Source organism: Schistocerca serialis, chromosome 4 (assembly GCF_023864345.2).
Source record: "Schistocerca serialis cubense isolate TAMUIC-IGC-003099 chromosome 4, iqSchSeri2.2, whole genome shotgun sequence".
NCBI lineage: Eukaryota > Metazoa > Arthropoda > Insecta > Orthoptera > Acrididae > Schistocerca > Schistocerca serialis.
The window spans coordinates 455,837,161-455,860,552 of record NC_064641.1 but is presented as its reverse complement, the minus strand read 5'-3'; the positions used below and the strand labels follow the sequence as shown (position 1 = coordinate 455,860,552).

The 23,392-nt window shown below is 43.1% G+C and overlaps 1 protein-coding gene across 1 annotated transcript in view; it reads left to right on the top strand.

Annotated features, from left to right (window-relative positions):
* The first annotated feature begins 1,412 nt into the window (after positions 1–1,412).
* The window catches only part of LOC126475019 (uncharacterized), a 171,486-nt gene continuing 149,506 nt past the window's right edge, over positions 1,413–23,392 (top strand). Inside the window, exon 1 of the transcript XR_007586642.1 lies at positions 1,413–1,429. The gene's annotated coding sequence lies outside the window, so the exon portion shown is untranslated. The remainder of the gene's footprint in view (positions 1,430–23,392) is intronic.

Below are 23,392 nucleotides of genomic sequence, written 5' to 3'. Positions count from 1 at the left end.
TGTCGACAAGCAGTTCGGGCAAGAAGACAATAGAAGCATTTAAAATGTAGCTTCACAGAAGAATGTTGAATAGTAGAAGGATAGATCGCCAACTAAAGAAGAGGTACTAAATCGAATTGGGGACAAATAAATTTATGGCATAACTTTTCTAAAAGAAGGTATCTGTTTGTAGGACACATCACGAGGCATCAAGGAATCGTGAATTTGGTAATGGACGGACATGCAGAAATTGTAGAGGAGGTCAGGGCTTGATGACAGTGAGCAGGTGCAAATGGAGTATGTTGTAGGAATGATGAACAGATTAAGAGGCTTGCATAGGATACACTACCTTCGAGATCCGCGTCAAAGAAGTATTCGGAATAAAGACCGTAACGACATCATGAAATCCACTGACTTATTATTAGGATACTATGACAGTATGTTCCGTGCTGCGTTTGAAGGGTTATTCGTCTCACTTGGTTCAGTATGCTAATGTTTTACATTCTCGAACGTGCAGATATTTATACGTACTTCTTTAGTTGTATCTCAGTGAATAACGGTAGTACCAAAGCCAGTAATAAACCCGGGGAGAGGTTAGAGCGGAAGCGAATATTATGTGCGAATATTATGTGTGAAAGGAAGGAGAGCTTCATGAGATCTGCCGAACTTAATCTACTCTTCCGACGGTTGGATTACAGTCAATAGTTTCACATTACTGCATTCCACGAACTTAAGAATTTAACCCAATACACGTGTATATAGCCAGCTATATACGATCTTTGGGTTTTCATTTGTGACTAAATTCACTGAAGGTTTCTTCCAGTATCTAAAATCAATCCAGGTGCCTACAAGTACAGTCCCTACCAAGCAATATGTGTTAGCGTCCTTGATTCGGAAACCGTGAAAGGTCCTGTTGGATTCCTTTCATGTTAATTTCTTAAATCTGTTGTCATTTACGCCATAAATTCCTCTTCTAAGTTTACTGGGGTGTTTCTGAGAATCTGGGAGAAGACTGAGCAGTGAAACGTGTTACTTTTACACATAAAGAAGAACGATCTGTCACACTACTACACTTTAAAACACAGTTTATATGTAATTCATGTCACACAGTCTCATACGGAACCTACATCCGCTTACTTTTATATACTGTATATGATAAGATACTGTCATCCCCCTTCCCTTATGTGTGAGAGGATGAATGAGCAAATGTATTTCTAGTTGCATGCTTGATGGTAGCAGACAAGCCTGTCTGCTAGAGAACAGTAGGACCAACGTTGGAACAGGTAGCTACGCTTTCTAAAAGCAGAGAGGTTTATATTCTTAGTATGGTCCTGTCCGTCCCTTGTCATGTTGGTATAGGAAGCTGCCTCTCTGGTCACTTCCGTTTGCATCGGTTAAGCACGATCGGTAGGAGCCCTAGTCAGTCTGTCCACGGCGAGCGTCTGAAGTGGTAAGATCTCCGGCTAAGTGTGTGTCTGCTAAGTCCGTAGGACAATGGATTTCTTAAGTTCAGCCTAACTGAAAATTTAATCACCTTTATTTCAGGTTTAGCTCTATCTTAAACTGCAACGCAGTGTAATTCGAGTGTGAAGTTCAGAATATCTTCCGGTAGTTGCTTTGTCACTACTTTGCGAGTAAAGTGGAACCACTTGTTGATCAGTAACTCTAACTAAGATCATCAATCTTAAATGCGAATGTGCATGAGATTATAACGTCTCGTCTTGGCAATATTTTTCAATATAGCAACTTTTCTTTATGTTCAACCCACGTGCGGTGTACTTTGTGAGACCAGTACCAGGTACTTATACAATTGTTTGACCCATCAGGTTAATAATAAGACGATAGTAACCAGTTCGTGGTTTTTCTTTTGTAAATCGCGTTTCGATGTAATTTATTTTAATTATCAAAATTATTGTGGAGTTACACTCTTTGTGTAAACCAAGTTGACCACGTGAAGCTTGTGGTGTAAGCATCAAAGTAGCCCTCAGCTATTCTTTTCGGGAAGATTTCACAGACAGTTAGTATGAATTTAGTATACCAGTGTGTGGTAATTTCATGACGGACAGGATTGCGCTACGAACGTAACTTCTTTGGGTGAAAATTGAATCGGTTGGTTGTGGTTAATTTCCTCTTGCATATGTTTCAACGTTCTTCGTGTGTTATTTTATGAATGCAGTGTTGTATGTAGTCTCCCAATCTTGGTTCCCTATTTGATGTGTTCCGTAGGATTACAAACACACATTTTCACAATCCTAAATAAGGAACCAGTTTACTTATGAATCAAGTTTGATATGCTGAAATTTTAACGGAACAATGATCAAGGTTAAAATAAATGTCCAAATATAAACTGATTTATTTCTTTTTATTTAAATTGTCTTTTTATATATATATATCACTGGTTATCGTAAGATGAGTACTAAAAGATTATAATTAATGTTAGTCTGGTTGGGAATTTGGTAAGCTAGACTGGATACCTGGTGAAACAGTTGCGCAGTAATGCAAGGTTAACTTCCTCAGATAGCTCACAGCTGTTAACCCACTTTTACGGTCTTGATTATCAGCACCGCTTTCAGAACAAATTAAAGCAACAACATTACACATGGCGACCCTGTTCTGTGATTCCGCTAGACTCTGGAATCTCTGAAACGTTAGATTGCGAGCGTTGTATAATCTTAATTTTTTTTTCCCTGCAGCGCTCAAACAACTTCTGCGTTGTTTCTGAGCAGACTTTCAAAAGATTCACGGCGTTGTTGAGCGGCGTTGTGTTGTTTGTCTTGTTTTGTTTTCTATATTTGTGTGTTTTATATGTATGTGTTTTTTTTTCTCGCTTGTAAATTGCACTGACTTCGATCGATCCGAGAGCTAGGCAATCAAATGACGCAGGAATCTGAAAAATCGATCCGCAAGCTATGCGAACAAATAGACGAAAAACTAATCCAGCAGAAAAATAATGTAGACAAGTCGATGCAGAGTGTCGGACGATATCTCACAAAGAATAAACAATCTGGCAAGTGAAATAAAAAGTGATATTATGAAAGAATTAGGCCGTACATTTGAACAAATCGATGATCGTCTGCAGGTCTTAGAACAGGGCAAGCAGAGTCGCGATGCAGAATCGAAAGAGAGCGAGGAACAGCTACTTAGGAATTTCCAAGCGCTGAGAGAAGAATGCCAAAGGGAATACCAGCAAGTACTCTCCAGGGTCCAGGAGGCGGAAACGCATTGTCCCGCATCCGTTAGCAACACAGTAGCGGACAATAGTCAAGCGATTCATGCACTCGAACAGCAAGTAGAACAATTGAAGCAGACTGGGGCGGAGGACAACAGACAAATACATGATAAGATTGCGGCATTAGCGGACATCGTAGGCATGATGAAGGTGAAGGAGAGCGATAACAATACTACACCGGTAGCGGTCGTAGAGACCGAAGAAGTGCGTTCGCTTCTTAGATTTCAGAAGGGACAGATCGAAGTGAACAGGCGGCACAAAGCTATAACAGGCGAATTACAAAAACGCGTGGCTCATCTGGAAAGCCGCATGGGGTGTGATTCCGAACTTGCCAATAGCACTAAAAATAGCTGTGCAGAGAGGGACTCCGGCCACGAGGGAGATTTTGACGACAGGGAAGAATGTATTTTGAGGGGCAGACATGAGACAAATAGAAACATTCAAGGGCCTCGCCGGGAGAAAATGCGGGGATTTGATTTCAAACATTTCCTTACGGTGAGAAAGTTTGAGATATTTCGAAATTCGCAAAAAGGAATACATCCACGAGCATGGCTCGAGCAATTTGAGTGTGCTCCCTGCCGCCGTTGGATAAGCAGCTGAGCAGCAAGTCGTATACTCGTAGCTCACTCGTTTGTTACATAGTTTAATTCTTAATTTCTTTGCGTGTTTTTGGTACTTGCATTGTTTAATTCATAAATTTCGGGCGTATTATAGTATTTGAGAGTTGTAGCATCGCGTTTTAGTACCTGAATAGTGTAAATTCGCGTAGTCGTTTGTCTACTGTTTTTGTTTTGAACGGCCATTGTCGGTTGGTCACAGTCAGTGTGCTCCCTGCCGCCGTTGGATAAGCAGCTGCAGCAGCAAGTCGTATACTCCTAGCTCACTCATTTGTTACTTAGTTTAATTCTTAATTTCTTTGCGTGTTTTTGTACTTGCATGGTTTAATTCATAAATTTCGGGCGTATTATAGTATTTGAGAGTTGTAGCATCGCGTTTTAGTACCTGAATAGTGTAAATTCGCGTAGTCGTTTGTCTACTGTTTTTGTTTTGAACGACCAGTGTCGGTTGGTCACAGTCAGTGTGCTCCCTGCCGCCGTTGGATAAGCAGCTGCAGCAGCAAGTCGTATACTCCTAGCTCACTCATTTGTTACATAGTTTAATTCCTAATTTCTTTGCGTGTTTTTGGTACTTGCATTGTTTAATTCATAAATTTCGGGCGTATTATAGTATTTGAGAGTGTAGCATCGCGTTTTAGTACCTGAATAGTGTAAATTCGCGTAGTCGTTTGTCTACTGTTTTTGTTTTGAACGGCCAGTGTCGGTTGGTCACAGTCAGTGTGCTCCCTGCCGCCGTTGGATAAGCAGCTGAGCAGCAAGTCGTATACTCCTAGCTCACTCGTTTGTTACATAGTTTAATTCTTAATTTCTTTGCGTGTTTTTGGTACTTGCATTGTTTAATTCATAAATTTCGGGCGTATTATAGTATTTGAGAGTTGTAGCATCGCGTTTTAGTACCTGAATAGTGTAAATTCGCGTAGTCGTTTGTCTACTGTTTTTGTTTTGAACGGCCAGTGTCGGTTGGTCACAGTCAGTGTGCTCCCTGCCGCCGTTGGATAAGCAGCTGCAGCAGCAAGTCGTATACTCCTAGCTCACTCATTTGTTACATAGTTTAATTCTTAATTTCTTTTCGTGTTTTTGGTACTTGCATTGTTTAATTCATAAATTTCGGGCGTATTATAGTATTTGAGAGTGTAGCATCGCGTTTTAGTACCTGAATAGTGTAATTTCGCTTAGTCTCCTTCCGCCGCCGAGCAGTGTCAGCAGTGCGCAAGTAGCAGCATTACTGCATTTACTAGGCAATCTTATATTTTAATAACCGTTTAAATTTTGTCGATTTGTTTGCGCTCTCTGTAGATTAGTTCAGACGTTCTTTGCAAAACAGTTTTTAGCATGGATAGGGACTGCAACTGCTGTGTTCGGATGCAGGCTGAGTTGGCATCCCTTCGCTCCCAGCTTCAGGCTGTGTTGGCTTCGGTCACACAGCTTGAGGCTGTTGCCAATGGGCATCACTGTGGGGGTCCGGATGGGGGTTTGTCGGGGACGGCCAGCTCGTCCCACGCATCCCCTGATCGGACTACGACTGTGGTTGCCCGGGATACTGCCCGCATTGAGGCTGATCCCTCACCTGTGGTAGAGTGGGAGGTCGTTTCAAGGTGTGGCAGGGGGCGAAAGACATTCCAGAGGGCTGAACGGAAAGCCTCTCCAGTTTGTCTGACGAACCGGTTTCAGGCTCTGTCTCAGGCTGATACTGATCTTCGGCCTGACATGGCTGCTTGTCCTGTTCCAGAGGTTGCCCCTCAGTCTGCAAGATCCGGGCAGTTGCAGAGGGTGGGCTTACTGGTAGTTGGGAGCTCCAACGTCAGGCGCGTAATGGGGCCCCTTAGGGAAATGGCAGCAAGAGAGGGGAAGAAAACCAATGTGCACTCCGTGTGCATACCGGGGGGAGTCATTCCAGATGTGGAAAGGGTCCTTCCGGATGCCATGAAGGGTACAGGGTGCACCCATCTGCAGGTGGTCGTTCATGTCGGCACCAATGATGTGTGTCGCTATGGATCGGAGGAAATCCTCTCTGGCTTCCGGCGGCTATCTGATTTGGTGAAGACTGCCAGTCTCGCTAGCGGGATGAAAGCAGAGCTCACCATCTGCAGCATCGTCGACAGGACTGACTGCGGACCTTTGGTGCAGAGCCGAGTGGAGGGTCTGAATCAGAGGCTGAGACGGTTCTGCGACCGTGTGGGCTGCAGATTCCTCGACTTGCGCCATAGGGTGGTGGGGTTTCGGGTTCCGCTGGATAGGTCAGGAGTCCACTACACGCAACAAGCGGCTACACGGGTAGCAGGGGTTGTGTGGCGTGGGCTGGGCGGTTTTTTAGGTTAGATGGCCTTGGGCAAGTACAGAAAGGGCAACAGCCTCAACGGGTGCGGGGCAAAGTCAGGACATGCGGGGACCAAGCAGCAATCGGTATTGTAATTGTCAACTGTCGAAGCTGCGTTGGTAAAGTACCGGAACTTCAAGCGCTGATAGAAAGCACCGAAGCTGAAATCGGTATAGGTACAGAAAGCTGGCTTAAGCCAGAGATAAATTCTGCCGAAATTTTTACAAAGGTACAGACGGTGTTTAGAAAGGATAGATTGCATGCAACCGGTGGTGGAGTGTTCGTCGCTGTTAGTAGTAGTTTATCCTGTAGTGAAGTAGAAGTGGATAGTTCCTGTGAATTATTATGGGTGGAGGTTACACTAAACAACCGAACTAGGTTAATAATTGGCTCCTTTTACCGACCTCCCGACTCAGCAGCATTAGTGGCAGAACAACTGAGAGAAAATTTGGAATACATTTCACATAAATTTTCTCAGCATGTTATAGTCTTAGGTGGAGATTTCAATTTACCAGATATAGACTGGGACACTCAGATGTTTAGGACGGGTGGTAGGGACAGAGCATCGAGTGACATTATACTGAGTGCACTATCCGAAAATTACCTCGAGCAATTAAACAGAGAACCGACTCGTGGAGATAACATCTTGGACCTACTGATAACAAACAGACCCGAACTTTTCGACTCTGTATGTACAGAACAGGGAATCAGTGATCATAAGGCCGTTGCAGCATCCCTGAATATGGAAGTTAATAGGAATATAAAAAAAGGGAGGAAGGTTTATCTGTTTAGCAAGAGTAATAGAAGGCAGATTTCAGACTACCTAACAGATCAAAACGAAAATTTCTGTTCCGACACTGACAATGTTGAGTGTTTATGGAAAAAGTTCAAGGCAATCGTAAAATGCGTTTTAGACAGGTACGTGCCGAGTAAAACTGTGAGGGACGGGAAAAACCCACCGTGGTACAACAACAAAGTTAGGAAACTACTGCGAAAGCAAAGAGAGCTCCACTCCAAGTTTAAACGCAGCCAAAACCTCTCAGACAAACAGAAGCTAAACGATGTCAAAGTTAGCGTAAGGAGGGCTATGCGTGAAGCGTTCATTGAATTCGAAAGTAAAATTCTATGTACCGACTTGACAGAAAATCCTAGGAAGTTCTGGTCTTACGTTAAATCAGTAAGTGGCTCGAAACAGCATATCCAGACACTACGGGATGATGATGGCATTGAAACAGAGGATGACACGCGTAAAGCTGAAATACTAAACACCTTTTTCCAAAGCTGTTTCACAGAGGAAGACCGCACTGCAGTTCCTTCTCTAAATCCTCGCACAAACGAAAAAATGGCTGACATCGAAATAAGTGTCCAAGGAATAGAAAAGCAACTGGAATCACTCAATAGAGGAAAGTCCACTGGACCTGATGGGATACCAATTCGATTCTACACAGAGTACGCGAAAGAACTTGCCCCCCTTCTAACAGCCGTGTACCGCAAGTCTCTAGAGGAACGGAGGGTTCCAAATGATTGGAAAAGAGCACAGATAGTCCCAGTCTTCAAGAAGGGTCGTCGAGCAGATGCGCAAAACTATAGACCTATATCTCTTACGTCGATGTCTTGTAGAATTTTAGAACATGTTTTTTCCTCGCGTATCATGTCATTTCTGGAAACCCAGAATCTACTATGTAGGAATCAACATGGATTCCGGAAACAGCGATCGTGTGAGACCCAACTCGCCTTATTTGTTCATGAGACCCAGAAAATATTAGATACAGGCTCCCAGGTAGATGCTATTTTTCTTGACTTCCGGAAGGCGTTCGATACAGTTCCACACTGTCGCCTGATAAACAAAGTAAGAGCCTACGGAATATCAGACCAGCTGTGTGGCTGGATTGAAGAGTTTTTAGCAAACAGAACACAGCATGTTGTTATCAATGGAGAGACGTCTACAGACGTTAAAGTAACCTCTGGCGTGCCACAGGGGAGTGTTATGGGACCATTGCTTTTCACAATATATATAAATGACTTAGTAGATAGTGTCGGAAGTTCCATGCGGCTTTTCGCGGATGATGCTGTAGTATACAGAGAAGTTGCAGCATTAGAAAATTGTAGCGAAATGCAGGAAGATCTGTAGCGGATAGGCACTTGGTGCAGGGAGTGGCAACTGACCCTTAACATAGACAAATGTAATGTATTGCGAATACATAGAAAGAAGGATCCTTTACTGTATGATTATATGATAGCGGAACAAACACTGGTAGCAGTTACGTCTGTAAAATATCTGGGAGTATGCGTGCAGAACGATTTGAAGTGGAATGATCATATAAAATTAATTGTTGGTAAGGCGGGTACCAGGTTGAGATTCATTGGGAAAGTGCTTAGAAAATGTAGTCCATCAACAAAGGAGGTGGCTTACGAGGCACTCTTTCGACCTATACTTGGGTATTGCTCATCAGTGTGGGATCCGTACCAGGTCGGGTTGACGGAGGAGATAGAGAAGATCCAAAGAAAAGCGGCGCGTTTCGTCACCCGGTTATTTGGTAACCGTGATAGCGTTACGGAGATGTTTAATAAACTCAAGTGGCAGACTCTGCAAGAGAGGCGCTCTGCATCACGGTGTAGCTTGCTCGCCAGGTTTCGAGAGGGTGCGTTTCTGGATGAGGTATCGAATATATTGCTTCCCCCTACTTATACCTCCCGAGGAGATCACGAATGTAAAATTAGAGAGATTAGAGCGCGCACGGAGGCTTTCAGACAGTCGTTCTTCCCGCGAACCATACGCGACTGGAACAGGAAAGGGAGGTAATGACAGCGGCACGTAAAGTGCCCTCCGCCACACACCGTTGGGTGGCTTGCGGAGTATCAATGTAGATGTAGATGTAGATGTAGATGTAGATGTAGATGTAGAGTTCTGTCTTCCCCCTGACTGGGCAAGTTCACATAAGACAGGATATATGTGTGGCTATTTGGAAGGCGAACCGGCGATTCGCATGAGGTCGGCTGCGCGTCACTGCAATTCCACTCGGGAGTTTCGACAAGCCTTTCTGTCCGCTTATTGGTCGGAAGCGGCACAAGATAGGGTCAAGCATGGCATAATTATGCTGCCAAATTTGAACCAGTCTGGTTTCGGCAGCCCAGCACGCCTATTCGACCACATGCTGCAGGCAAATCAATTTCTATATGACCCATACGAGCCTGCGGAACTAAGTAGGATATGCACACCAAATTGCCGATGCACTTGCGCCACGTCATTCTTGCGGGACGATGGAAATAGGACGTGGAAACGTTTAAGACACTTCTCCAAGAGTTGGAATACAATACAGGAGAATGACCGCCTAATCAGGCACAAAGTTATTACGGGGTACAGCAGCGCGATCGCAGTCGTGGCCGTAGTACTAATCAACGGCGTGACTGATCGTCGCGACGCGAACGGAACAATAATCGGGACCGGCCGTATCGAAACTGTGGTAACAGTCGCGAACAGAGGTGGAACAACGGAAATGATCGAGGACGGGGACAAGATCGTGAACGCAACAGGTACGGCAACCAGAATCGATACTACGATGAACACGGTGGGAATAGGATTATAGGCGGAGTACCACATGATATTGGAATTCGGCCGGCCAACCCTAGACATAATCCAGCAAATGGAAATCAACAAAATCGGCAATGTCAAATGATCAGCGCAGAAGGCGCCCAATCGGAACAAATGAGTACATAGGGTGTATAGAGAGGAGAATGAATTGATTGGTTTACATTTGTGACATACGCATTTTGAATAATATGTTGGTAAAAATAATGATAAAGACGTTTCTATGTGATTGATTGAAGTGATGTTTTTAGTTGTTTTTTTTTCCTTGTGCAATTAGGATTTAGGTTGGTTCAAATGTGAAGATAAAAGGTTTCTTTGTGAACGAGTGAAATGCTGTTTATGGTTTTTTTGTGTAAATTGAAAAGAGTCGCTCCTGAGAGAAGCAAGATCTGTATTGAATTAATGCAAAACTCAGGGGAATATCCGATCTGTGGGTATTATGGGTCTGGCAAACCCAGGTCCCCAGCTGTTAGTAGCCTTGTTTCCGATTTTCTGCTTTCAGTGCTACTATCTATCTATTACTATTCTATATCTGTCAGTATAAATGAGGATCTCTTACTATAGTATGCGTGCTGTATGAATATTTTAAGATAGGAGAACTCTGAGAAAGGAATGAGTAAGTTTGGAATCTTGAAAACAGGATGCAATAATACGATTGTTTAACCATTGGCTTCCCAATATACGATGATATGTTAATATTGATAATATATGTCTTTTTTGTTCTTTATAGCTGAGTATGTAAAGTGCTGTCTGTGGATTTCGTCAGTATATTGATTCCCTTCAAGGTGAAAGAAGAATTGTGGTTTGTGTAATTTACGTGGCCCTGAAATATTATTGTGGTAGTCAAATACGAGCAGTTTTTCAGCAAATGGAGAATGGAATGGAAATATGGATCCTGTCTGTAGTCTTCATTGATATTGAGCCAGTGCCTGAAAAATTATTCTGCATTAATACTTGTCCTAGAAAAGTGACGTTTATGTGTTTTGCTGATGCTGTCAGCATTACAGCTTACTGTTTTCGCTAGTGCGGGATGCACTGCAGCCTATATGAGTTGAACTGAAGAAACGTCCCTCTTGAAGGTAGAGGAAGATTAAATAATTTTGATTATGGGACCGAAGGAAAGCTTGGTTTAATGTACGAGTAATAAGGATGAAGCAAAACATTTGTCATTTAAACTACAGGAGGATTCGGATCCTTTGTGTCTGTTGTAAGTTCACTACGTTAAGATGAAACTATTTTACAGAATAGGGGAGGCCACAATTTTGCCATTCGTGAGAAATGAATCCAGAATAACCACCACAGGCGAAATAACTGATTTGGAAGCGAAAGGTAACTTAAAGAAGGAACGAGATTGGTGCAAAATGGGTAAGAAAAAGTAATATAACCTGTAGGATGAAAATATTTTTACCCTTCTCAGAGTCATCTGCGTGATTAATTCTTGTGATAACGTAATTTGAGATGAAATTGTCTTAGTGTTTTATGTATAAACCTATGAGTATGATAAATGTATAATTGCGAGTCTCTTATCGGGTGTGTCAACTGGTATAAATGTTTTGGCGTGCAAATAACCATTGTTCTTTTTACTATGTATGTTTAAGGAAAGTTTCTCCGTATTTATCATGTGACAAGACATATGCTGCAAGCGTCAAGAAGAGGACGAATTAGAACAATGTTGTAGTGGTATAAACACTGTGTTGATGTAGCATTGAAGTAGCTTGTTTGATTAACTAGTAGTGGATTGAAGTAGAATTTTAAGTAATTCATGTTTATGGGAAATTAGTTTGTAGAATAGACAACAGGTGTGCATGTGTGTTTGTAAATAACACGTGAACCCTATGCTGTCCTGACCTATACCTGCACAAGGCATAATCCTATTCATTTTAGTGAATTAATAAGTAGCATTTGATTTATTAAAACGCAAGTGAACCACATTAGTGATGTGGATTTAGATATTATATTGTCAGTTCATTTAATTTTTATTTTTTATATTGTCAAACAATTTCACTTTTACTTTTCATATTGTCAAGTCATTTAAGTTTTATTTTTATATTGTCGATTCATCTAACTTTTTTATTTAAAAAAAATTAAGTCTCACTTTTGTTCTTAAAAATTGTGAAAGACAATACCAAGTGGTATTATGTATGACATTTTGTAATCACATAACTATGATGAACAATTTCTGTGAATGCAGTTGAGAACGTGAAAGCGAACCGGCTAAACTCTTATGAGACAGCGGGAGCAGCGAGGAGGAGGACTAGTAAACAGGAGGGTTTCCCAGCAGGACACACTGTCAACCGGGCCACTTCGGGAGCGCGGTCGACAACAAAAGAACGGTACGCGGCAAACACTTTCCCTTGCACCTGGAGCTAATGGCGGGCCGCACCAGTGCGACCCTTCGTGGAGGCGATGACCTGAGATGGCCGAGCGGTCCACCACGCGGAAATCCATCTGCTGGCAACGCACCACACGCACGCGACCGTGACGAGACGGCGCGGTGAAACGACAGGACAGGGGATAAAGGGGCGTGGAGCCTTTTGACAGGTACTGTCCAGATAAAACTTGCAGACGCCAACGACGACTATCAACACTTCTTGGCGGAAGCCCATTGTCAAGAGACAGTAAATCATGGTTCGGTGTTCTCTGGTTGTTAAGGGTGGCACAAAGAAGAGCCACTAAGTGTCAACCGGCAGTGACAGTATACGATTAATAAATTTATGGCATCCTTTTTCGAACTACGACTTGATCTGGTAAACACGCTACTGAAGACAGTCTGAAATAGCAAATGGAAACTCACAAGTTTTGCTACTGTTATATTGTCGACCCAGGAGAAGTTACTCACACATGATGACAACAACTAAAGTAGTGTAGGCATACACAGACATGAAGATTACTAGGAAGGAAGAAAACACGCAAGCGGATCAGGGGACATATTAGAATTTAAGACGTAATTATGACTGAAATGAAAATGAAATTGCGGTTGGTTTGATAATACAGGGTCAACATAAAGTCTTCCGCTGATTACGAAAATTTATTTGTAAGGAACTATTCAACGTACAGCTATGTGGTATGTTGCAAATGGTAGCTCAAGTAATAAAATTTTTATGGATGCTCTTTCACATGTGCTCCTTTTTTGCCGTAGAACGCTTAGGCTATACTCAGTTTCACTCCACGTCTTTACCAAAATCTCTCCCGTCACTGCCACTCGTAATCGTGCCGTCAGAGTGTCCGCATTAGTAACTGGTGGGCTGAAGACTTTATCCTTTACATAATCCCACAAAATGTTAAAGCGACATTATGTCTGGTGAACGTACTGGCAATGATGTTTGAATGTGGCAGTTCACCATCTTGCTGAAACAGTACTCTTGCTTGAAATTCCTGTTGATGAGAAAACCACATGCTGTCAGAACACATGTAGAAGTGAATCCATAAAAACTTCATGAGCTACAATTTGAAAAAAAAAGAAACAGCATACACATGTCAAATTGCACCCGTAAAAAAACTTTAAGTTCAGTAGCCGTTTGTAAGAACCTGCATAGCTTTATCTAGTATACATTTTTGTAATCAGGTAAACACTTTATCATCGCCCTGCATAACTAGGTGAATGGATGGCCAGAGGAAGTTATTTTTGGATTGCAAGACCTAAGCAAACATCGCAAAGAAGGAAAAGGTGGGTAGATGTCATTAGAAAACATGCTGAACAACGTGGAAGTGAATATGTGAATACTGCAGTGCATGGAGAAATCTGGATCAGGCGTTGGCATAGTACTGGATGTCAAATGTCTGACGAAAATTTGTGACCCAAATCAGCACATTAAACTGACGTGACAAAAGTCATGGGATAGCGATGTGCACATATACAGATGGCGATAATATAGCACACACAAGGTATAAAAGGGCAGTGCATGGTGACGCTGTCATTTACACTCAGGTGATTCATGTGAAAAAGGTTCCGACGTGATTATGGCCGCACGACGGGAATTAAGAGACTTTTCACACGGAATGGTAGTTAGGGCTTTACGATAGGACATTCCATTTCGGAAATCGTTAACGAATTCAGCACTCCACAGGGTCAAGAGAGCGCCGAGAGTGCCACATTTAAGTCATTACCTCTTACCACGGACAACGCAGTGGCCGACGGCGTCCATTTAACGATCCACAGCAGCGCCGTTTGCGTAGAGCTTTCAGGCTAGCAGACAAGCAGCACTGCGCGAAATAGCAGCAGAAATGAATGTAGGACATACGAAGAACGTATCCGTTACATCAGTGCGACGAAATTTAGGGTTTATGGTTTATGGCAGCAGGCGACCGACGCGAGTGCCTTTACTGGCAGCAAGACATCACGTTCAACGCCTCTCCTGAGCTCGTGACCATATCGGTTGGACCTTAGACGACTGGGAAGTGGCCTCATCAGAAGAGTCACGATTTCCATTGGTGAGAACTGATGGTAGGGCTCCACTGTGGCGCATATTCCATGAAGCCATGGACCTAGGTTGTGAACAAGCTGGTGGTGGCTCCATAATAGTGTTACGAAGTTATGCACCAACTCATTACATGAAATGTATTAGCACTTGCGAATACAAACAACCAGCAGTTGTACAAGGGATTGACGACAGTGAAAATCTGTGCCGGACTGGGCTCGAACCCGAATTTCCCACATATTTTGAGTGATCGCCTTAACCGTTTCGCCTATCCGAGAACGCCTCCACGACCAGTCCAAACTTCCGTATGTCATATAGTCACGATCCTTATGCTCGCACAGTTCGTGATTCGCACTCAGGGAGACAAATCGTTATTTTAGACCGTCGAGACAAGGGATACATCATTGAGACGTGTTCGGATAGCTGAAGTGGTTAAAGCGATCGCTCGCTATAAGCGGGAAACTCCGAATCTCGATCCAGCACGCATTTTCATGTGTCTGCCAACAGCTGACGTCAATGTACAGTTGCAAGATGTGAATTTATTGCGTAATGTTTACCACAACTGTAATAATCGTCAGTGAGAATGTCTGTTTCTTCAGACATGCATTGATATCTGAAGTTCATTGTATTGTGAAGATCAATGATGTTAGTGGTTAGTCCGCTACCTCATCCACTTGGACACACACTCAAACAGCTGAAAGAATCCTGTGTTGAACGTATCTTTTAAGTTCTAGGATTCCTTACCATTTTCTAGACAACTAGTCTCCGTGTTACGTTGTCTCCAGAAATTAGCTGTGAAATTTTAAAATCGATATACAGGAAAAAAGAAGTACTTCTACTAAAAAAACTTGGTTTTGGGGGGATGGGAGGGATCATGATCACACTTATCCCAACCTGCTTCCACCTCCCTCCCCCTTGGATCCACACCCGACATTCAAAAGTGGGATAACGTAGAGAATTTTAATCTAAAACTGATACCAATCACACTCGGCTACATACGATTTAACCGACACACGAGACACCAACTGTAAGACTAAGAACTTGGCAACTCAGGATGATTCATTAGTTAACTGCTATAACAGTTTTGTTCTTGTTTGTGCCAAAACATTGAATGAAAGGTGCACGTAAAAACTGAATGGATTTGTGAAACAGGAACTGAGGTATAACAATTATTAAATAATAACTCCGCGTCGTAAGTCTCATGTCAAGATACACACTTACATTGCAAAATTACGAAGGGAACAGCAACAAACAGGTCATAAACACTTCCTTATGAAGCCTTTTATGCCATCAAGAATTCGAAACACCCACTGCCGACTGAAAAAAGGAAAAAAAAGCGTTCCTCTTATATCATTGAACGTGCTGCAAACCTCTAGGGTCGTCAGAACTTGTGGATGGACTTCATCTTTGACTTTATCTCTGAGAAAAAAGTCGAATGGCACCAAATCAGGCGTACCCGCAGTCCCACTAGTGACACATTCACGTTCTGTCCAGCGACCATAAAGAGCTGTATGAGCGCTTTCCTTGCCACGAGCGAGTGGTGAGTCGGAGACCAATCGTGTTGCTACCACTTACCTCTACGTATTTTAAGTGGTGATTTCTCTAGGACAGACGGTAGCGCATCGGTAAGAAATTGTGCGTGTCTTTTACCCGCTAAGGTCTGCTCCGTGAAGTGAGGACCAATCTGGGATTCTCTAACAATCCGTTAGCACAGGCTCACATTCCACAGCCTCTGATGTTCAACCTACCTGAGCGACACTCTCTATAAAGGAGTAGCATATCTACCTTTCTTTGGTTTGTGAGAGACATTTACTTTTACAAACTAACACTCAACACGTGCTAACGATACAGACAGATGGAAAGCTACATTTCCTCGGTTCCGCTGCGCATCGCGATCACACTCTGCTTCCTCCTCCTCAAACGTGACGTATTTCCTTATTTCGGTATGAAATGGCTCTGAGCACTATGGGACTTAACATCTGAGGTCATCAGTCCCCTAGAACTTAGAACTACTTAAACCGAACTAACCCAAGGACATCACACACACCCATGCCCGAGGCAGGATTCGAACCTGCGACAGTAGCGGTCACGCGGTTCCGAACTGAAGCGTCTAGAGCCGCGAGGCCACATCGGCCGGCCTTATTTCGGTATGAAATCACGAACTTCCACGTAAGAAGGTAATCACTTTCATGTTTAAAACAGATAAATCCTATGTTCTAAATATTTTAACTACTCCGAGAGCACTAATCAGATTTGGAGTAGTGAAATGAAGTCAAATATAGCTCTTTTAGAAATACGGTACTAACATCGATGCCCGAACGGTAGTTCAACGTGTTCGGTCAGAGAGCTGGCTGGTCTCTGTAATAAAAAAAACTGAGTGAAAAGATCACCAGATAACTTCAACGGATGTTATGCGACGTCCGCTACGATTAAATACACCGAACAGTAACGAAGAAAATGCAAAAATGCTGCCCGGGGACTGGGTGTTTGCGCTGGCCGCGCGGTCTCAGGCGTCTTGTCACGGTCCGCGCGGCTCCCCCCGTCGGAGGTTCGAGTCTTCCCTCGGGCATGGGTGTGTGTGTCGTCCTTGGCGTAAGTTAGTTTAAGTTAGATTAAGAAGTGTGTAAGCTTAGGGACCGATGACCTCAGCAGTTTGGTCCCATACGGCCTTACCACAAATTTCCAAAAAGCTAACAGCGAAAATTACTACAGTTTCATTTGATAAGGTGAAGTTAACACCAATATCTATGTCATTAATATAGCTATGAAAAGAGACTATACTTCTATGTATATGGTCTGCAAAATGCTGAAGAGGTCTCTCTGAATGCAAAATGACTTTCTTTGATCCAATATTGCGCGTTTCGGTGTTTGCCATCATCAGATATCTGTTGAAATAAAGTAAATTCATAATTAAATATGAAATTTAAAAAATCGATTACAGAAGCAACATACATAAGAAGACTGTACCCAGGAACTGGAAGTTACCAGTAGATATAATACTTAAATATTTTAGAGGTAGCAAACATGACCAGACTAATACAAAATACTGCCCATTATATGAGGATGCAAATTTTGGACACCATATGGCATGAAAAGAGTGAGCGGGGCGCTCTACAAAGTCATCGCATGACATTACATATAACGTGCAAACAGCATTAAACCAAGAGAAATGCAACACAATGTACAATAAAAGTTTACAGAACGTAAGTGTAATGAAAACTAATTACATAGTATAATACACAGCATTTTCCTAGTTGCTATTGACGATGGTACAAGTGTTTGACGCGAGATGGCGTTGCACATGCAAGTATGACGCTACATAGTGGCGAAGTTGGCTGCAAATGACAAGCACATAAAAAATAATCTGTACGGTACATTTCTCTGTCTGTTCCAAATGAAAAATAGAGCACATAAACGCTAAAACAGCTACGTGCACCGTATGGCGTAAGACGTTACAAAGAATTACACATTTAGTGTCGATATATTAGTACAATAAAACAGTATATTTCTCTGCCACTACAAGCTGCAGTTATAAGTGCTTAAATAGCTATAAACATTATATAGCGTAAGTTGGTAGAAAGAATGAAACATTTAGTGTCAACTTATTAGCACAAAATAAAACACTACAATTATCTCCCTGTTCAGAACGAAAGGTATCGCACATAAGGGTTACAATAGCTTCATGCACTGCATGTCGTAAATAGTTACGAGGAAACAGACATTAAGTGCCGACATATTGGTACAACGAAATAGTACAATTTTCTACCTGTTCATTATGAGAATTAGCGTACATAACATACATTTTGATCACACAGAATACTCTGTTTTCTTGTGGTGGTAAGCGCCGAACGTGCAATATTTGATTAATAAAGTCATTTTGCATTCAGCCAATGACTTTCCCCTCAGCGACCTATTCAACAATTTGAGGATGACGTATTTTTTCCAACATGGTCGCATGCCTCCCTCGTGACTTCATGTCATGGCTATGTCAGACTATAGGTCGTTTATTAAGTACTTTCTCGCAATTCATCTGGGTAGAAACAGAATTACGAGGGCTTAAATTGCTCCAGAAAGAGTGTTGGTGAACAGCTTAGCTGAATCATCCTAAAAGAAAGTTTCATATATTTGTACAGGAGGTAGCAGTGGTCAAAACTGGAAGATAAGTTCTGATAATCATATGCCCCGAAACCAATGTCTGTTGATACATGGACCGTTGAAGATCCGCAGCTCTTTATTTACTGACGCGGGATTTACAGGAGATGGCATAGTAAATTACCGCAATAATCAGATGCAAATCCTCGAACAATCATGGACGTGAGGCCTCAGGTTCACTCCAGTATCATTATATGGGAAGAAATTCTCAGTGAGTGACTCAGGAGGTCATAAACTTTACCAGATTAACAGCAGCTGTGCATCACTGATTTTTGCGTGCTGAATTACCTGAATTACCAGCGCTGCTGGAGAAATTTAATTTTGCAGGAAGACGACTGTGGTTTGTGCACTATGGGGCACCACCTCATTTTCTGTTGATCGTCGGCAGTACGTCATTGCATCGCTTCATGGGTAATGGATAGGTCGAGAATGTTCGGTAACATGACCGCCCCGTTCACCGGACCTCAGTCCGCTGGATTTCCGTCTATGGGGACATTTAAAGACAGTGGCTTATACCTAACCCAATAACTGCGTGCGGACATTATAGGAACATATGACAGATGCATGTGACGCAATCCGAATGGATCCAGATGTATCTGAAGAGTGCTTGATTCACTACGAAGCATGACTGATGGATGTGTGCTAACAACATGCAACACTGCCTACAGTCTCTCCCCCAACGTAGCAGCATATCTCTAGAAACAGCGTTATCTATTTCTTATGCCTTTGTCACGATTCGGTGCATGGTCGGTATGGTTATTAACTGATTTGGCATGGATAATGTAAGGGGTGGCCAGATGCCGTTCCTGTCGTCCCTCCCCCACCCCCTCCCCCTTCCACGACGGAATGTGTGCACTGCAATTCTGTGCGTGTGGTATTACACTAAAAAATAAACAAATGAATAAATAAAATGAAATAAACCGACGCACTACGAAAGAATTATCCAAATGGGACGGAAACTAGTAGATGTGATGTACATGTGTAAACAATTTCAGAAAAATAGGTTGATTTATTCAACAGAAAGAGCTTCTCACAAATTGAGCAACTCAATGACGCGTTGGTTCACCTCTGGACCTTATGCAAGCTTTTATTCGTGTTGGCATTGATTGATAGAGTCGCTGAATGTCTTTCTGAGGGTTACGTGCCAAATTATGTCTAACTGGCGCGTTATATCGTCAGAATTCCGACATGGTTCGAGGGCCCTGCCCATAAAGCTCCAAATGTTCTTAGGTGTGTAGAGATCCGGCGCCCTGGCTCGCCAAGGTAGGGTTTGATAAGCACGAAGACAAGCGGTAGAAACTCTGGCCGTGTGCAGCTGAGCTTGTCTTGCTGAAACGTAAGACCAGGATAGCTTGCCATGAAGGGCAACAAAACGAGGTGTAAAATATCATCGACGTACCGTTGTGTTGCGAAGGGTTTGCTATGAAATTAAATGACACCCCAGACCATTACACTTGATTGTTAGACCATATGGCAGACGACAGTCATTTTGGTATCCCACCAATGTCCGTCGCCTCTACAGACGCGTCTTCGTGCTGCAGTCGCACTGACTGGAGTAGAATTGTCTTCAGTGATGAGTCCGGCTTCGAAATGAGCCCCAGTGACCAGCAAAGATATGTCTAGAGACGCTCTAGACATCCAGGACCAATACGTTTGGTTGTTAGACCTTGTGGCAGGCGACAGTCAGGTTGCTATCCCACCACAGTCCGGGGCGTCTACAGACACGTCTTCGTAGAGGAATCGTATTGACTGGAATAAAATCGTCTTCAGTGATAGGTCTCGCTTCGAATTGAGCCCCAGCACAAACGTGGCTGGAGACGCCCTGGACATCCCAGCCTCCTGGTTGTTGGACTGCGTGACGGGCCACAGTCAGGGTGGTGTCCCACCACTGTCCAGGGAGTCTATAGAAACGTCTTTGGCCTGGAATATTATTGACTAGAGTAGAATTGTGTACAGTGATGAGATCCAATTCGTGCTGAGGGTCGATTACCAGCGAAGACGTGTCCGATGTTGCCGAGGAAAGCAGTGGTGTACCATCCTAACTGTCGCTCATCATACGGAATGATGGTCTGCGGCGCAATTTCTTTGGTTGTCATCCACGGCACTGCTACAAGACAATGGTACGTCGACGATATTACAAGCTGTACAACTTTGCTTCCGCCATTTTCTCCCCAACATTTGAGGCTTTAATGAAACAAATTGGTTACACATGTGTCATTCAAAGTATTTTCCATCGCTGGCCACTACTTTCTCCCATCTTTCGGGCAGTGTGCGAATCCCGCGTCGAAAAAATTGTTCATCGTTTGAAGCGATCCACGAATCGATCCAATTTGTGACTTCTTCCTGAGATCGGAAGTGTTGGTCAGCCAGGCCTTGCGCTATTGATCTAAACAGGTGATAGTCACGGGGAGCAATGTCTAGAGAATACGGCGGGTGGGGTAGGACTTCCCATCTAACGTTTCCAAGTAAGTTTTGACCTCTTTTGGAACGTGGCGTCGATAGTTGACGTGCTGCAAAATCACTTTATCGTGCCTCTCGCTGTATTGCGGCCGTTTGTCTTTTAGTGCTCTGCTCAAACGCATTAATTGCGTTCGATAACGAGCACCTATGATTGTTTCACTTGGTTTTAACACCTCATAGTACACGATGCCGAGGTGGTCCCAGCAAATGCAGAGCATGATATTGGAGCCGTGAATATTCGGTTTGGCTGTCGACGTGGAAGCATGGCCGGGATATCCCCATGATTTTCTGCGCTTAGGATTATCGTAATGTACACATTTTTCGTCCCCGGTCACAATGTGATGCAGAAATCCCTTCCGTTTTTGCCTCTGAAGCAACTTTTCACAAACACACAAACGCCGTTCAACGTCTCTTGGTTTCAGCTCACACGGGACCTAAGCTCCTTCTTTCTGAATCATGCCCATAGCCTTGAGTCGTTTTGAAATGGCTTGCTGTGTCACTCCCACTAATCGTGCCAATTCTTCTTGAGTTTGACGCGAATCTTCACTCAGCAATGTCTCCAATTCTGCATCTTCGAAAACATTCTCTCTTCCACCACTATGCCTGCCCACGACATTAAAATCACAGTTTTTGAAGCGTTGAAACCACTCACGACACGTTATTTCACTAATAGCGTCCTTACCATACGTTCTTGAGAGCATTCTATGAGACTCGGCCGCTGTTTTCTTCATATTGAAACAAAACAGTAACACCTCCCGCAAATGACGAGAATTTGGCCTGTTAACTGACATTTTCAATCAAGAACAACTTTATGATGCAGACAAAAATCGACTAATGTTTGAAGAATGTTATATTGACCGAGGTCCAAGCTAACTGCCTGAGGTATGCGATCTGTTTCTTTCGAGCGCTACATACCGTTGTCGCCACCTATCGGTAAACGGCGGAAGCAAAGTTGTACACTTTATATACGCACCATCTTTTTGCCCTTCATGGCAATCCATCCTCGGCTTACATTTCAGCAACAAAATATCCGTTCATACATGGCGAGAATTTTGCGTGTCTTCCTGCTTCCCAAACCCCACCTTGGCCTTGTCCAACTGAGAACATTTAGAGCATTTTGGGGTGGGCGCTCCAACGAGCTCGGGAGTTTGACGATCTAGCGCACAATTTCGACAGAATTTAGCTCGACATCCATCAGGAGGACATTCAGCAACTCTGTCAATCAATACAAAACCGAATAACTGCTTTCATAAAGGCCAGAGGTGGACCAACGAGTTATTGAGTTGCTTAATTTGTGAAGCTCTTTCTCTTGAACAAATCATCCAATTTTACTGAAATCATTTGTTTGCCTGGACATGTACGTCCCACTTCTACCGATTTCCGTCCCATTCGAATAATTCCTTCGTACCTTTTTCTTATTCTTAGAGTGTATTTATGTAAAAGTGAGCGAAAGCGTTTCTAAATGTTCGCGAATCATGTAACCGAGGGGGGACCTGGCTAACAGCCCGATATTCATCTAGCAGGATGTGGAGAACTGCGTATAAACACATACAGGCACACCGACCCTTAATCGGCTGGACAAATGCGATCCGGGGCCGGCGCACCTCCCCGTCCAGGAAGCGGCGTATTAACACGCACGGCTATTCGGACGGATTCCACAAGTATCATTATAGGAATTCTTGTTCTAGTTTTGACCGATATTCCCTGGAGGAATAGGTGACACGTTTTTAAACGTCCTGTATTACAGCAGTAGTTGTACAGCATCACTGGCGATCTACGCCAATTCAACTGCAACTGCATGGCCTACATTTTTCCGGCATTTCAGACTTTCCTTGATCTACCTCTTTTTCGCACTTCTGGAGACCTCCAAACTTGCATCGATGCGTCTCAAACAGTCGTACTATTGTAGTTGTTTCCTTTCTATCGCCTGTACCAATGATGAATCTATTTCCATAATTCACTTTATGTCTTCATTCTTCAACCTTCTCATTATTGCGGTTTTGCGACATCTTCTCCTATACATTGTTCCAATTACCTGAAGTTTTTCTTTCATTCTCTTTGTCAGTGTCCACACTTAAGCTCCACATGACGCACTGCTTTCCACAGCCCTCTTGTACAGTAGCTTCTTTGTGAATTCCAACATGTTATCATTTCACGCAATCCAGATACATTCAGTATTACGGAAGTGTAAAGCAAACCTGTCAAGAAATTAAATACCACAAGGATTGTCAACCAGCATCAAGTGTACGGAAATGCAAACTATTTCACTTTACGAATCGCAAAAAAATTTAACGCTATTTGACTATATGATAAAAGGAGTATGAAGGCGATTCAACCATTTATCGAACAACCAGTTTGTAGCTGGGGATCTTGGAATATTCTACCCTCTAACTACCGCTTCCTCAAGACCATGAAGGACGGGAAATAGCGGTTTGTTGCTTTAACTTTAGACACCAGTGTTTTAACCGTTTACGTAGAGGCATATTAGCAACCACGCTTTGGTTCAAATGGCTCTGAGCACTATGGGACTTAACATCTGAGGTCATCAGTCCCCTAGAAAACTTAGAACTACTTAAACCTAACTAACCTAAGGACATCACACACATCCATGCCCAAGGCAGGATTCGAACC